This window comes from Castor canadensis, chromosome 5 (assembly GCF_047511655.1).
Source record: "Castor canadensis chromosome 5, mCasCan1.hap1v2, whole genome shotgun sequence".
NCBI lineage: Eukaryota > Metazoa > Chordata > Mammalia > Rodentia > Castoridae > Castor > Castor canadensis.
The window spans coordinates 117,539,266-117,556,698 of NC_133390.1; the positions used below are offsets into that span (position 1 = coordinate 117,539,266).

General features: G+C 37.7%; 1 pseudogene; it reads left to right on the forward strand.

The window, feature by feature from the left end:
- Positions 1–15,907: 15,907 nt before the first annotated feature.
- Positions 15,908–17,043, forward strand: LOC141423100 (hsc70-interacting protein-like; annotated as a pseudogene).
- The last annotated feature ends 390 nt before the right edge of the window (positions 17,044–17,433 follow it).

Below are 17,433 nucleotides of genomic sequence, written 5' to 3' on the forward strand. Positions count from 1 at the left end.
TAACTAGACCCCAAGGTGTGTGCACACAAACCTTCCAAGAGCCCAGAATAAGCTGGAGGAGCTTCCCTTCACCTACCCTGAGTTCCTATCTGGGGAAAGCAGAAGGACCCTTGCCAGCTAGTTTGTGATGTAATGTGGCTTGATATGGGATCCCTCTTTCAGTGGTCCAGAAAAAAAGTGGTCAAAAAGCACAGACCTTCCTCATGGGAGACAGTGGCCACCTGAACCTTTGCTTCAGGGTCAGTCACAATTGGTATGGTTCTTCCCAGCCACCTCCAGCTGTACCCTCTCCCCCACTGGAGACATTTGTTCTTTATTTTGAAGTAGTCCTCATTGATTTGCAACTTGTAGGGGCCAAGCCTTGATCACCAGGTTGGGCTGTGGACTGGTTGCACCTTTGCATGCTTTGGTTCACAATATTTGGTGGGCTATAGGTTAGATGCCTCAAAACACTATTTGGGATTTTGGGGTGAGCCACAATAGTGATTTTCATCTTGGTTTATGAGGCAGCTTTGGGGTTTTATGCCAGTCTAAGGATCTTTACTTTGTATAGTTACTACTACCTCAGTAGTGGGATGTGTGGTAGTTTTGGAGATTTGATGAATTTTGGTTGTGTAGACACTGCATTGGAATGAAAGATCAGTTATACCTTGCCCTGGTTTTTGTGGCCTTGGTCTGGTTTCAGAAATTTTGATTTGAGCAATTGGTTATATATATACAACTGAGTGTTTTTTATGTTGGTTTCTGAAACCTTACGAAGTTTTGGTATGGTTTCTAGGAACTTTGTGTAGACTTAGGCCAGTGAGAATTTATAAGAATTTGTTTTGTGAGTATTTCAAGGACTCAGTATCTACATTGAATATTTGTACATGGCAAAAAGTAGCCCAAGAAAGTATTGTGACTTTTTTTTGTCTCATAAGACACATTATCTCATTCTTTCTCTACTGCATAAGCCAAGTAGATCTACAGGATACACTGCTGGTATTCCAAAGGATTTGCCCGTTGGGTGTCTATTGGCTAACTGGATTCCATTTAAGTCAGAGAGGCTCAAGAAAAAGAGACTAGCACTCCTTTGTAACAATACTTGGCCATAGCACAAAGTAAGGTGCTAGTGAAATTGGCCACAGAATGGATCTCTAAGCTACAGAATTATCTTCCAGTGAAAATTATCTTATATAAATGTGGAAAACCTTCCTATGGCCAGACCTTCATTAAAATGTATACAAGAACCCTAGACTGAAAAATTCCTGTTGTGTTTATGTAACCACAATACCCAAGGTCCCTGAACCTTCCAATCCTGAGCAATACACCCAATGAGGACAAAAGTTAAAGATCCCAAACTCCCTTATGTGCCTTAATGGAGGAGTCCAGAAGGAAAGAAAATGATGCAGCTCATCTTAATAATCATGTCAGGGTAACCCTAAGAGTCCCCCCAGGGTTTACCAAATCAGATTCACGGTGCCTGAGTAAGAACCAGTACGCATATTGTTGGAAGGAAGGCCACTGCAAAGGGGACTGTCCTAACCTTACCAAGGAAGGCTGGACAGGAAGCAACCCCATCAAGCCTCAGTCCAACCAGGGTTTCCTGATGAGGGGAGATTGGCCCTTGTGTTATGGAGGCCCAGGGGGCCTCAATGTTATCTTGGCATGGGGTACTTTTTGCCATGATAGGTAATTGTGATTTCCTGGATCTCATGGGTAAGAAATCTCTTATGTGTGTGTGAGTCTATATTGCATGTCTATGTGCACATATTTACAGGGCAACAAAATGACCTAAGGAAAATTGAGTGCTCATTTATCAAAAAATATGGTCCAAATGTTAAAGGAAAATTGTAGGTAGAGAAGAGTTGTTTAATATTGGCAAAAAATCTGATGTGTCTTTTGATTTACCAAGTGCCCTTAAATTTAACATTTTTTACCTTATCAAAGTGGGTCCCCTTGTGTCCATACAGACAAGGTTTCCACCATGGCTGAAGAAAAGCATCTGCCTCAACCTTCTTAGTTCAGTTTTCTCTATGGTTGGTGAGTGCTCTGGATTTCCCTGGTTCCTATTGCCCCTGACCCCAGATAATATTATATGCTGTGTCTGCATGATAAAATATTGCAGGGAATTCTTTTCAAATCATCTACGGACATGTGAGCACTCTTAGTGTTAAGACTGTTAAGTCACAAATGTTTTATGATTCATGTGACTTAAGTCAATCTTCACATGAACTAATTTAAAGTTTCTGGAACTTTTTCACATAGGTTACTGGCCAAATACAATGGGCTTCTCAAAATACAATACATTTGGGTCCTTTCAAGGGGTTAAAACTCACAGTGTGTAATTGTTAAAGCAAGAAGTTGCAAAAAACAAAATTTAAACTGTGATTCCGTAAAGGAACTGGAAAAGTCCTTCTTGGCAGGAAGCATAATTTCATGATTGTTTCAAATGATTATGAAGCAAGGCAGAAAGGAACCAGTAAGTAGGAAACAGGAAGGATGTAGAAGTTTGAGAAATGGAATATTTCAATTAAGAAAGTGAAAAGGATGAGTGTATGTTTATGGATTTGAAAGGACTTGGTAAAGTAAGATTTTTGTCCCATGACTGGATGGCTAAAGAGAAGGAAAATGGCAACAATGTGTTTAAGTGAAGTTTCAGAAGGTCTGTGAAGAGTAAGTGTAATTGTTAACTATAATTGTTGTCTCTTAACAACCAAGTTTAGAAAAAAGATATCAATGAGTGCTCTTAGAATTGGCTTTTAGCAAAATTGAAGTCCTCTATTGGTCTGTTGGGTCCCTCCTAACACTTGGTAATTACCACATAGAATTGGTGACTAAACCCTCACCTATGGAGCAGATGAGATCAAGTTAGCAGTGAACCCTAGACTGGCAGAACTGACCTGGGTGTTCACAACCAAGAGTTACAGGTCAAAACTGAGGAAAATAAAAGACAGAAGTACAGTCAGCCTTTGACTTTCATCCTCAAATGCCAGCCAGAACCCAGTGGACAGTTGGACCATTTCAAAGGAGAGGGGTCCTGCAACTCCTGCAAACCACTGGACTTCCCTATTGGGAAGAACACAAAGAGCATAGATACTAGGAGCCAAGAGGCCACTTATGAGACCTCAAAGTTGCCCCTAAAGGAGCATAGGCTGATCTTAGAAGTAGGAAGGAGAGGAGGTTGTTTGCCAACATAAGAACCACATACTCAGTCTTGAACACCTGGAGGAGAAGTAGAACCAGAAGTTAGACTATTATAAGTCTGTAAGAAAGTGCCCAGTGAACTTGAAAGCATGTAATGCATGGCTGAATGGGAACAGAAGTTAAGAAAATGGCTCAGGTTATTTTGAAGTTGATAAAATTAAGGTAAAATCAAAAGACTAATAGGATCCCACTGTAGAAAAAGAAGTGGCAGATAAAGTCTAGCTTAGTCAGTTTGATGGAAAGACTAGATGTGTTTGAGAAAACCAAGTTCTAGTGTAGCTAGAATGGCTCTTGGCCTAAAACTATACTGTGTCATAGAAATATTGAGAGTGAAAAGACATCAATAATAATAAATGAGTAGCCACTTTCCAAGCCAGTGGACTTTTACTTCCTTCAAAAACGTCCCAGATGATTCTAAGGTCCAGCCAGGTAAGAACCTCTGAGTTCAATCATAAGCACAAGAAAACTGTAGGAATTTAAAATGGGAAGCAGAAAATTTAGAAGCTGCTTAAAGTATCATGGTCCTACCATGATTCAGGAAGAAGGAAGACAGCATGACTAGGGTAAAGGGTAAGGAAACACCATTTTGGAAAAGGGGAATGGCAACTAAGATGATTAAAGGACAACTACTCCCACAAGTTTCCAGGATAGTCAAGGCTCTTCCAGCACAAACTTCCCACTGGTTAAAGCCTTACAGCTAATGTAGGGTAAAATGTTCAGTGGTCAGTCCAGTTCTTCGGATGGGTTTTGGTGCCATGTGCCAATGCAATCCACTGAGAAAGAAGGGGACTATCAACAGCCACCACTTTGCCTCTCCCATAATGGACAGGAAGTTATTGCCTTCTTTTTTTTTCTTGGAAGGCAGAGATGGTCCCTAGGAGGATGGCTGTCACCAACCATATTGGTGACCAAAAGCACAGTTCCCTTAAAAGCCAGGGAAAAAACTAGGCAGGTAAAAGCGGCTGAAAGGGCAGCCTTGAACAACAAAGCTGAAAATTTCTGGACTATATGGCATGCTCTCACTTGCCTGGTGACCTGAAAATCATGGTGGTTATTACCACTAAAATATTATGGGCAATTTTGTTTTCAGGGCAGCATCACTAAGAGAAGTATAAACAGAAGTCACCAATAACGTGGTGAAGTATAAACAGAAGTCACCAATAACGTGGTGACATACTTTGGTTAATTATTTCCACTTCAGCCAAGCCCAGAAATTAAAGAGGAATATTATTCATAAAATTTATGTCTTTCAAAACACTACTTACAGTTCAAACAAGTCTTCAAGAAAATGATACAACATGCCCTCCCAGAGAGTACAGTGTTAACTCCAGAGAGACTGAAATGCCACTGATCCAAAGTGTAATTTATAACTAAACTTTGATGATTACAAATTTATTTCAGTTTAGAGAATACATTAGTAATTTCTTTGTAAAAATATATACCTATAATTATCTCAGATTTTATTATATAAATTTTTTATTGCAGCTGAGTAGTTTCTTAATTATCCCTGAAATGACACCCAAACTTTTTTTTAATCTATATAGTCCTTAATTTGTTTCATCTGTGTTATATGAAATATAAATAGTTTTTGAAATGAGAATTTGGGCATCATAGCTAACTTTTAAATTATAATTAATAACATGTCATCACCAGAAAATTATTTATAAAAATTCAGTATTTTTATCTTGCAGTATGACTTTTTAATGGTATAGTTTCAGAACTGTCAACTGATTATAATATTTTAAAAGATCTACCAAAATGAATTTGAGATACATACTAGCTAAGATCCCCCAAAGAACATCCCTTGGAGCTATGAAGAGAACTAAACTTAGACTCTTTTGTCTCTCCTTTCTCTCCCATATGAATTGGTAATGCAATTACAGGATGTTGCAGGCATGCTAATGGAGAAAGCGGCTTACTGCTTACTTGCAGTGCTAAGAAAAGGCCTCATTTGAAGGGTCAGAAACAGGCCATTTTTCAGAGGGTTGAGAATCATAGCAGTGAGGGGTTCTGAAGAACCCAGCATTTTTGAAGGATAGCCAGGAAGCAAAGATGAGCTGGCAGGGAGGTCAAGGGTTGAGAGTGGAGAGAGGCAGTGGGAAAAGGTTTGTATTGGAGGAGCAATCGAGGTTCAAAATAGGATAGTTACTTGCTGGATGAATTGACATTTCTTCCAAGTTCCTCTGGCTGCTGAAGAGACTCTGGCAGGAAAGATGAAGAATGCCCAATGGATGAAAAACGAGTGGATGGTTCAGCAGGTGGGCGGAAGGATGGTAGCAGCCAGGACTGGACTGTTGGAAGTGAGTGCACAGGAATAGGCTGGTGGGAGACAGGTATGGAGATAAGCTCTTGATGTATTAATAATTTGGATTGAACAGGTGGCAAGGACAGAAACAAGGTACAGAAGAGTGTGACTAGATATGGTTTGCAAGGATAGGAAAGATTAGATGAAAACAGTTATGAGGAAGTTTTTTTTCTTGGGATTTGAACTCAGGGTCTCATGCTTGCTATGCAGGTGTTCTACCACTTGAGACACTCCCCCAGCCTTGTTAGCTTTAGACAGAGATCTTCTTATGGACTTTCATAGGAATAAGATGACAGGCACAAGCTACCACGCCCTGCTTATAGATTGTGAGGGAGTCTTGCTAACTATTTTTGGGATTGGGCTCTAAACTTGATCCTCCTAATTGCATGAGCCACTGTGCCTGGCCTTTGGGAGACATTTTAGATGTGATAAACTTAACAGGTTTTGTGTGACAAGCTGGATAATTGAGATATCAGAACAGCCTAGAAATGTAAATATGGGTGACAACTCCCAGGATGTCCTTTAAGGTCTTCGTTGTAGACACTATTGTCAAGGATCTGGGTTTTTGTCTGTTTAAACACTAGGGATTCAGGAATCAGTGCTAGAAAGGTGTTGGGTGACTGGGCTTAATATCTGCGTGTCTTGAGTTTATAAATTAAAAGTGAAACCAGTTTCTGTCTGGTGTGATTTTTCTCCCCATATACCTTTGTTTCATTGACTTTCCTCAGTGGAGTAATAAAGCTTTTATTTTTGGTGATTTAAACTATTTGTGCTATTTTTATGTTACTAATGGGATTCTAACTAATTTGATGATTCTGTAGAAACTGGTAAGTACTGTGTATCTTAAGTTTTTGTCATTTAATTGGTGAAATTTTAGTATGTGTACCTGAATTACTTAATTCAAAATAGGTTCTTTGTTGTTTGACATTTGCTTTTATGTTTTTATTTAAAATGTTACCTTTCTGGTGTTAACATTTTTATTTATGCTCCTTGGCATCTTTATCAGATTACTTCAGATTGTTGAATGTAGTTATTTAGAAATGAAATGACTTGACTTTATTTTACCTATTTAAATGAGATACTGTTTCCTGTGTACTTAATAGGTGCTTGAGGCATTTTAATTTACAAATTTAGGACAACTTGCTTTAACATTCCTTCATTTGTCAAATCAGTCCATTGGATAACATTTCTATGAAATGTATATTCCCCTAAATCAAAATCAAAACAAAAACCTATTACTGGTGGTCACTGCAGGAAGTGTAAAGACTTAAGATTAAAATGCTATTTGCATTTTAATGTTATTAAGAAGACTTCCACATTTTTAAACTGGTCTGTGTTTATTGATCACTCATGTTTGTGATTGGACCAGATTTACAGAGGCTTCCACAGCCAACCTCAATGTTCTGTCTGCTTTATTAGAATTACATGTAGATGAATTTAATATATCACTGAAACTTAGATCCATGTGTGTTCTACATGATAAACACACAAAACATTAACAATCAACTAAAAGTGAAATAAAATATGAAAAGTATTGGTATACATGGCAGGCACAATTGAAGCAGGTACACAGCAGCAATGACTCCCAGTAGTTCAGGACAGCCATAGCAACTCTGAATTTTGGGAACTGTTTGTTCTCCTACTATGTATACCTCAAATATTCTTCCTTTGCTGAATGTGTCCAGCTTTCAAAAAACTTATTCATAATTACATGTGGTTTGATGCATCCTTATTAGTAAATACTGATAACAAAATGAATAATGAGGATTTCCTTACAAGACTATTTTTTCTTTTAGTATTCTTTTTTTTTATTGTTTTATTATTCATATGTGCATACAAGGCTTGGGTCATTTCTCCCCCCTGCCCCCACCTCCTCCCTTACCACCCACTGCACCCCCTCCTCTCTCTCCCACCCCCTCAATACCCAGCAGAAACTATTTTGCCCTTATCTAATTTTGTTGAAGAAAGAGTATAAGCAATAATAGGAAGGAACAAGTGTTTTTGCTGGTTGAGATAAGGATAGCTATACAGGGATTTCCTGTGCGTGGGTGTTACCTTCTAGGTTACTTCTTTTTGATCTAACCTTTTCTCTAGTAACTGGTCCCCTTTTCCTATTGGCCTCAGTTGCTTTTAAGGTATCTGCTTTAGTTTCTATGCATTAAGGGCAACAAATGCTAGCTAATTTTTTAGGTGTCTTACCTATCCTCACTCCTCCCTTGTGTGCTATTGCTTTTATCATGTCCTCAAAGTCCAGTCCCCTTGTTGTGTTTGCCCTTGATCTAATGTCCACATATGAGGGAGAACATACAATTTTTGATCGTTTGGGCCAGGCTAACCTCACTCAGAATGATGTTCTCCAATTCCATCTATTTACAAGCAAATGATAACATTTCATTCTTCTTCATGGCTGCATAAAATTCCGTTGTGTATAGATACCACATTTTCTTAATCCATTCGTCAGTGGTGGGGCATCTTGCTGTTTCCATAACTTGGCTATTGTGGATAGTGCTGCAATAAACATAGGTGTTCAGGTGCTTCTGGAGTTACCTGAGTCACATTCTTTTGGGTATATCCCCAAGGATGGTATTGCTGGATCATATGGTAGATCTGTGCTTAGATTTATAAGAAGCCTACAAATTTTTCCAGAGTAGTTGTACTAGTTTACATTCCCACCAGCAGTGTAAGAGGGTACCTTCTTTTTCCCTGCATCCTCACCAACACCTGTTGTTAGTGCTGTTGCTAATGATGGGTATTCTAACAAGGGTGAGGTGAAATCTTTGTGTGGTTTTAATTTGCATTTCCTTTATTGCTAGAGATGCTGAGTATTTTTTCATGTGTTTTTTTGGTCATTTGAATTTCTTCTTTTAAGAAAGTTCTGTTTAATTCACTTGCCCATTTCTTTATTGGTTCATTAATTTTGGGAGATTTTAATTTTTGGAGTTCCCTGTATATTCTGGTTATCAGTCCTTTGTCTGATGTGTAACTGGCAAATATTTTCTCCCACTCTGTGGGTGTTCTCTTCAGTTTAGAGGCCATTTCTTTTGTTGAGAAGAAGCTTTTTAGTTTTTTGAAGTCCCATTTACCTATGCTATATCTTAGTTGCTGAGCTGCTGGGGTTCAGAAAGTTCTTACCTATACCTGCTAACTCCAGAGTATTTCCTACTCTTTCCTGTATCAACTTTAGAGTTTGTGGTCTGATATTCAGATCCTTGATCCATTTTGAGTCAGTATTGGTATAGGATGATAAACATGGACCTAGGTTCAGTTTTTTGCAGACTGCTAACCAGTTTTCCTAGCAATTTTTTTTTGAAGAGGCTAGCTTGTCTCCATTATATATTTTTAGCACCTCTGTCAAAGATAAGTTGGTTATAGTTGTGTGGCTTCACATCTGGGTCCTCTATTCTGTTCCACTGGTCTTCATGTCTGTTTTTGTGCCAGTACCATGATGTTTTTGTTGTTATTGCTTTGTAATACAGTTTGAAGTCAGGTATTGTGATACCTCCAGCGTTCTTCTTTTTACTGAGGATTGCCTTGGCTATTCATGGCCTCTTGTGTTTCCATATAAATTTCAAATTAGATTTTTCAATCTCTTTAATGAATGTCATTGGAATTTTGATGGAAATTGCATTAAAGATGCAGAAGTACATGTATAGACATGTTTACTATGTTGATTCTACCAATCCATGAGCATGGGAGATCTCTCCATTTTCTTTAGTCTTCCTCAATCTCTTTCTTCAGAAGTTTATAGTTCTCCTTGTAGAGGTCGTTCACATCCTTTGTTAAGTTTACACCTAGGTATTTGATTTTTTTGAGGCTATCATAAATGGAATTGTTCCCATATAGTCTTTCTCAGTTTGTTCATTTTTAGTGTATAGAAATGCTAATGATATTTATGTTGATTTTATATCCCGCTACCTTGCTATAACTGTTGATGGTGTCTGCGAGCTTTTGAATAGAGTTTTTTGGGTCTTTAATGTATAGGATCATATCATCTGTAAATAGGGATATTTTGACAGTTTCTTTACCTATTTGTATTCCTTTTATTTCTTCTTTTTGCCTAATTGCTCTGGCTAGGTATTCCAGTACTATGTTGAATAGGAGTGAGGATAGTGGGCACCCTTGTTTCATTCCTGATTTTATGGGAAATGGTTTCAATTTTTCAGTGTTAAGTATGCTGTAGGTTTGTCATAAATAGTCTTTACAATGTTGAGGTACATTCTTTCTATTCATAGTTTTCTTAGAGCTTTTATCATGGAGTGATGTTGGATCTTCTCAAAGTCTTTTTCTGCATCTATTGAGATGATCAAGTGGTTCCATCTTTGCTTCTATTAATATGCTGTATTACATTTATAGATTTTTCTGTGTTGAACCACCATAACATCCCTGGGATGAAGCCAACTTTTCCATGGTGGATGTTCTTTCTGATTTGTGTTGGATTTGGTTTTCCACTATTGTATAGAGGATTTTTGCATCAATGTTCATTAAGGAAATTGGCCTTAAGTTCTAATTTTTGAAGGTGTGTTTGTATGGTTTTGGGATTAGAGTAATATTAGCTTCATAAAATGAGTTAGACAGTTTTCCTTTCCTTTCTATTTCATGGAACAGTTTAAGGAGGGTAGGTATTATTTCTTCTTTAAAAGTCTGATAGAATTCAGCAGAGAATCCATCAGGTCCTGGACTTTTCTTTTTTGGGAGACTATTGCTTCTTCAATTTCATTTTGTGTTATAGATGTATTCATGTGATTAATATCCTCTTGGTTCAGTTTCAGATGGTTGAAAGTATCCAGAAATCTATCTACTAATTCAAGGTTTTCAAATTTATTAGAACATAGGTTCTCAAAGTAGTCTCTGATTTCCTGTATTTCCATGGCATTTGTTGTTATCCCCTTTTACATTTCTGATTTTATTGATTTGGGTTTTTTCTCTCCTCATTTTAGTCAGGTTTGCCAGGGATCTGTCAATCTTACTTATTTTTTCATAGAACCATCTTTTTGTTTCATTGATACTTTGTATGGTTTTTTGCTTTGTTGTTGTTGTTTCTATTTCATTGATTTCAGCCCTTATTTTTATTATTTCTCTCCTTCTATTTGTTTTGGGATTTGCTTGCTTTTGTTTTTCTAAGAGTTTGAGATGTATCATTAGGTCATTGAGTTGAGATCTTTGTATCCTTTCAATATATGCACTCATGGCTGTAAACTTTCCTCTTAGGACTGCCTTTGCTCTGTCCCATAGGTTCTGTGGGTCATGTTTTCATTTTCATTAACTTCCAGGAGCCTTTTAATTTCCTCTTTTATTTCATCAATGATCCATTGATCACTGAGCAATGTGTTGCTCAGTTTCCAATTGTTTGCATGTTTTTTACTGTTGTTTTCGTTGCTGAGTTCTAGTTTTAATGTATTGTGATCAGGTGGAATGCATGGGATTATATCTATTTTCTTATATTTGCTGAGCCTTGCTTTGTGTCCTAAGATATGATCAATTTTGGAGAATGTTCCATGGGCTGCTGAGAAGAATGTGTATTGTGCAGAAGTTGGATGAATTATTCTGTAGACATCAGCTAAGTCTATTTGATCCATGGTGTGAATTAGTTCTAGAATTTCTTTATTGACTTTTTTTGGATCACCTATCTATTGGCTATAGGGTGGTATTAAAGTTTCCCACTACGACTGTGTTGGAGTCTATATATGTTTTTATGTATTTCAGTGTATATTTAATAAAACTGGGTGCACTGAGGCTGGGTGCATATATGTTGATAGTTGTTATTTCCTTTTGGTGTATTTCCCCTTTTATTAGTATGGAGTGTCCTTCTTTATCTCATTTGATCAATGTAAGTTTGAAGTCTACCTACCCCTGCCTGTTTTGGTGGGCCATTGGATTGGTAAGTCTTCCAGCCTTTCACCCTCAGCTAGTGCTTGTATCTGTCAATGAGATGGGTCTCCTGTAGGAAGCAGATTGTTGGATCTTTGTTTTTAATCCACTTTGCCAAATGGTGTCTTTTGAGAGTGAAATAAATATGTTAACATTCAGTGTTAGTATTGATAAGTATGTGGTGATTCCTCTCACTTACTTGTCTTTCTTGTTTAAGAGTTTGCTTGTGTGCAGCTGAATCAATGTTACTCTCTACTTTCTTGTCTTCTCTTCTCCTGTGGTTTGGTACTGCTTGCCCTTTCATGGTTTTGTCTGCTTTCACTTTCTGTGTCAGAATCCCTTGAAGGATCTTTTGTAGTGTTGTCTTTGTGGTCATATATTGTTTTAGCTTCTGCTTATCATGGAAGACTTTTATTGCTCCATCTATTTTAAATGATAGTTTTGCTAGGTAGAGTATTCTACAGTTGAAGTTATTTTCACTTCATGCTCTTCTTGGTTTTAAAGTTTCCATTGAGCAGTTTGCTGAGATTTTGATGGATTTTGTTTGTATGTTATTTTTTTTCTCTCTCTCTCTCTTACAGCCTTCAATATTCTTTCTCTATTTTCTGTGCTTGTTGTTTTAGTGATAAAATGTGGTGGGGTAGTTCTATTTCGGTCGAGTCTGTTTGGTGTCCTGGAGGCTTCCTTTACCTGAATGGGCATAGTTTTCTCTAGATTTGGGAAATTTTCTGCTATTATTTTGTTGAATATATTATGCATTCATTTTGCTTGCACCTCTTCTCCTTCTTCAATGCCCATGATTCTCAGGTTTGGTCTTTTGATGGAGTTGGTGAGTTCTTGCATATTCCTTTCACACATCTTGAGTTGTCTGACTAGTTGTTCTTAAGTTTTTCCTTTAATTGCCATTTCATCTTCAAGTTCTGAGATTCTGTCTTCTGCTTCTTGTAGTCTGCTTGAGTGGCCTTCCATTTTGTTTTGTATTTCTGTTTCTTTTTTTTTTTTTTTTTTTTGAGGTTTTCCATATCCTGGGACACATCCTCCTTAATATTGTCCATTTTCATCCTTAATTAATTCATCTTTCTATTTATAATGCTCTCTCTTTCATTTTGGTTTTTATTTAGGGCTCCTATTATTTCATTCATTTGTTTTTGCATTTTCTCATATTCTTTATTTCTTGTTATCTTAGAATTTCCTGAGTGCCTCCTGTACATTTTGGTTGACCATGTCTAGTATCATCTCTATGAAATTCTCAAGATTACTTGCAGGATTTCTTCTTTCTGATGTTCTTGTGGCCTTTTTTGGGTTCCTTGGCATAGTTTATCTTTGTTTTGTTTGAGTCTGATTCTGGTTATCCATTTTCTTCATTTCCCTCTGAATACTGTACTAATTCATTTTTGGGGGGATAATGGTTTCCAACCCTTTTTTGTCTTCCCAACATTCCACTTGGTACTGCTTCTGTCCCTGGTCTATGTGTGATTTAGTATTGTTTAACTTACAATAGTAAAACTTAGAAAAACAAGAAAGAAGGAGAAAAAAGATAAAGAAGGAAAAAGAAACAGAGAAACAAATAAATCAACAGGGAGATATGAAGGACAATCAGACAGTGATGAAGACAGACAAACACTTGAAGAAAAGAGAAAAAAGAAAGCAGAAAAAAAATTCATGGTTCAGAACAGTAGAATTTCCTTCTTGGTAGTTCTGGTGTTACTCCTTTAGTATCCACTCCTGTTTGTCTCTATCTCCTAGGTAGGTTTGTGGTGATGTTTGGTGGTGGTGGGGTCCTCCTGTGGCAGGCAGCACCAGCTTGTGGGCTGTGTTCTGGCTGTTCTGGGGGGCAGCAGCCTGGCAGGCCTGCAGGGCAGAGGTGTGCTGGGCTGGCAAGCTGGCAGTTGGATGGTGGCCTGGTGGGCAGTGGTGCAGTGTCCTGGCAGGCTGGTGAGTGGTGGCCTGGCTTTTCTGTTGGGTGGAGCCATGGCAGTCCTGTGGATTGGAGGCCTGGCAGGCCTGTGGGGCAAAGGCATGGCATGCAGGTGCATAGCAGCAGCATTGGCGTGGTGACTCACCTGTTCTTTCAGTGTGTCCTGGCATGGAGAAGACTTCCTCAGGCTAGGGGTTCAGGTTGCTGTAATTTCAAGTCCTGATGTTTTACCTCAGCCAAGCATTTCTCCAGTGTCTCAGCAAGGTCCCTGATCCATGGGGCTCATGCAGTCTGCGTCTGTGTTCCAGTTGCCATTTTACATCTTCTCCAACAAAAAGTATTTCTAATTACTTAAATTAGAAAATTTCTCAGGACCACTTAAAAAGTTACCTTAGCTTTTTAGTTACCTTAGCTTGAAATTATACAGGTGATTCATTTACATATGGTGGTGAGATGGACACAATCCTATTTTTTTTTAACCTTTACTTGGATTTCCTAACCAGAGTACCAGAATCTTGCCTGGTATTGTCTCTTCTTTACCAATTCAAAGATCTTTTTCCTCTCTTTTTCCTTGTTTTTCTTTTTAGTTCTGGGTGAGGGCACATTTTGGATCATAAATATAGATAGCATGGTTCCCCAGGCTTGGTACAACTGATATGTGCGAACAGATGATACTGTCCTGTGAGTGATTATCCTACATGTTACCAGATGGTTAATGCATCCTTTTCCTCTACTCAGTGGATGACAATAATAACTATCTGGTTATGAAGACCTCAGAAATATCTCAAGACATTGCCATATATGACCCAAGAGAAAAAAAACCCTGCTCTCCTTTGACAATTACTATTTATAAGAACTACAGAGTACTTAAATGCAATATAAAAGAAATAGAAGTAGGGAAAGAGAAATGAAAGGGAGGGAATAAAGGAGAACAGAGAGATTATAATTAAATAGTGATGACAGATCAACAGATAGATAGTTAAGCAGATAACTAATGGATTGAGAAAATTACTCCCCTATTCTGAATCCAGTCTTCTCAGTTTATAAAGCGTTCTGCAGTATATTCTTGCTTCTACTTTATTTTACTTCAGATATTTTAGCTGAAATTTTAATTGTTATTTATCTGATCTTTTCCTTGTTTTAGGAAGACTTGTCAGTTAGTGGATTGTTCTGCTTTCTCCTTGTCTTTCCTATAAGATCAGAATTTTAGATCCAGTTTTTAAGTCAACTAAACTTATTTCCATTTTAATAAATATTTTAAATTCATAGATTTTTAAAAGTATCTCCTATATGCTGTTCTATGAGATGCTGGAAAAACACTAGTGAAAAAAATGAAGCAAAAAATATCTTGTCCTAGTGGAATTTGTACTCCAGAGTATCTAAGAAATTATTATAAAAGATATTTACTTCCCTCAATGTGGGCCAACTGAAACCATATCTAAATTTTCAGTGACAGTTGCTTATTTGTACTGATAATAAAGTGGAGGTGGTGGCAATGATGAAGGCTGTGTTATAGGAAATGAGATTTAAATAATGTTTCATGTCCATATTGTCTAAAGACACAAGGCAATAACTTCCACATTGAATGCTAGTTCTGATAATTTTCACCATGCTGAGTGCTAGCTTTGCCTATAATCTTAGTTACTTGAGAGGCTGAGACTGTGAGAATCACTGTTCTTGTCCAACATGGGTGAATAGTTTGTGAGATGCCATCTCCAGAATAATCAGACCAAGATGAACAATATTTGCTTTTTAAGAGTGAAGCCCTGATTTCAAACCCCAATACCACAAAAAATAAATTATTCACAAATTACATGAAAAGTCACTGGAGTTTTCTCTGTTGCCTTGAGTGATTTCATCTCTGAAATCCATAACTTCTAAATTTCCTCATTAATTATGTTTGTACGATTATACATTAGGTCAACGCATCATAACAGAAACACCCATGCACCTGAAGAAAGAAGGTAATAAGTAGATACAGACTGAAGTCTATATGGACTCCTTTGCTTGGAGCCACTTTGCTAAGAATTGAGTTTAAGTTTAAGAATTTGTTGTAGAAAAGTGGTGATGACATATTCTACAAGATTCCTATTTCATCTTTGGCAAATCACACATTTTTCAGTAGATGTTTGTGGTCCTTTTTGACACCTGACTTTCAATGATTCTTTTAAAGTTAGAAGTGAACAAAAACTCACTGATAGTACAATGTCTTACTCTTATTTCTTCATGTATGTCATTTAAAAATATGCAAATTTCTACATATGCTTTGAAGCTTGATTTAAATTCACATCAAACAGCCATCTTTAAAAATTTGCCCTCAACCTAAGGCTACCCCCAAAATATTTACTTCAAAAGCAATTATTATACAAACTGCTACATTATGAAGGACTTTGCTCAATGTAATTTCTTAGTTTCACATTTGTCAAATAGCGATATGAAACAAGTATACATGCGTTTTGAAACTTTTATTTTCTTTTATCAAATGACGCAGGGTAGGTTCAAGTCTGTTCCATCTCACGTCGTCCGCCCCTTTCTATGCAGTCACCATGAGCCAGCACCTGGTCCTGGGATCCTGCCTCAGCCAAGTCCGATGCTACTCCCTACTGTCCACCACTTACCACCCCCTGACCATGGACTCCCGCAAAGTGAGCAAGCTTCAGGCCTTCATGAAAATGTGTAAGCAGGATCCGAGCATCCTGCAGACTGAGGAGATGCACTTCCTGAGGGAGTGGGTGGAAAGCATAGGTAGTAAAGTACCACCTACTACTCATAAAGCTAAATCATAAGATAACATCATAGAAAAAAAAACAGATAGTAAGAAGACAGAGAAAAATCTAAAGTCTTATGAGCCATCAAATGAGGGAAGTGATCTAAAAATTGGCAGTGAAGGTGTAATTGAGCCAGACACTGATGCACCCCAAGAAATGGCGGATGAAAATGTAGAGATAACCAAGGAAATGATGGATCAAGCAAATGAAAAGAAAGGGGCTACCACTGAAGCCCTAAATTATGGTGAATTACAGAAAGCCATTGATCTTTTCACAGGTGCCATCAAGCTAAATACTTACTTGGCCATTCTGTATGCCAAGAGAGTCAGTGTCTTCATCAAATTACAGAAGCCAAATGCTGCCATTCAAGACTGTAAGAGAGCCACTGAAATAAATCCTGATTCAGGTCAGCCTTATAAGTGGTGAGGGAAAGTTCACAGACCTATGGGCCCTTTGGGAGAAGCAGCCCATGATCTTGCCCTTGCCTGTAAACTGGATTATGATGAGGATGCTAGTGCAATGCTGAAAGAAGTTCAGCCAAGGCCCTGAAAATTGCCAAATATCAGAGAAAATAGGAACAAAAACACAAAGAGTGAGAGATTAAAGAATGAATAGAAAGGGTTAAGAAGTCTCAAAAAGAGCATAAGAGAGCCCAGAGGGAAGAAGAAGCCAGATGACAATCAGGAGTTCAGTTTGGCTCTTTTCCAGGAAGATTTTCTGGGGCAATGCCTGGGAATTTTCCTAGAGGAATGCCTGGAATGGGAGTGGACATGCATGGAATGGCAGGAATGCCAGGACTAAGTGAAATTCTTAGTGACCCAGAGGTTCTTGCAGTCATGCAGGATCCAGAAATTATGGTGGCCTTCCAGGATGTGGCCCAGAACCCAGCAAATATGTCAAAATACCAGAGAAACCCAAAGGTTATGAATCTCATCAGTAAATTATCAGCCAAATTTGGAAGTCAAGCATAATGCCCACCTGGCAAAACCATTGCTGAAGGAAAAGAACCTAGGTCATTAATGGATGTTACAATAACAGAAGCCAGTGTACTTCTGACCTCATTGGGAGAACTGGAGTGCTTTGAAGAGATTCCCTTCCCCTTTGCATCAAATGCAGCTGACACATTGAACAGTGGTTTGCCATTAGGGTATTCATTCAGATAATGTTTTCCTATTAAGAATTACAAACTTTAAATACTTTTTAAATCTTGAAAATATTTAAAACAAATTGGAAGGGCATTGTTTCCTCCATATTATTTGCTAATCATTTTGGATTTTTTTTTTTAATTTTCAGACAAGTAAGATTTATTGCTCTAGTGTGAGTGAAATAAAATTTTATTAGTGGGAAGCAAATAAAAGTCATTTAAATAGGTTAAATTTTGTGTTGGA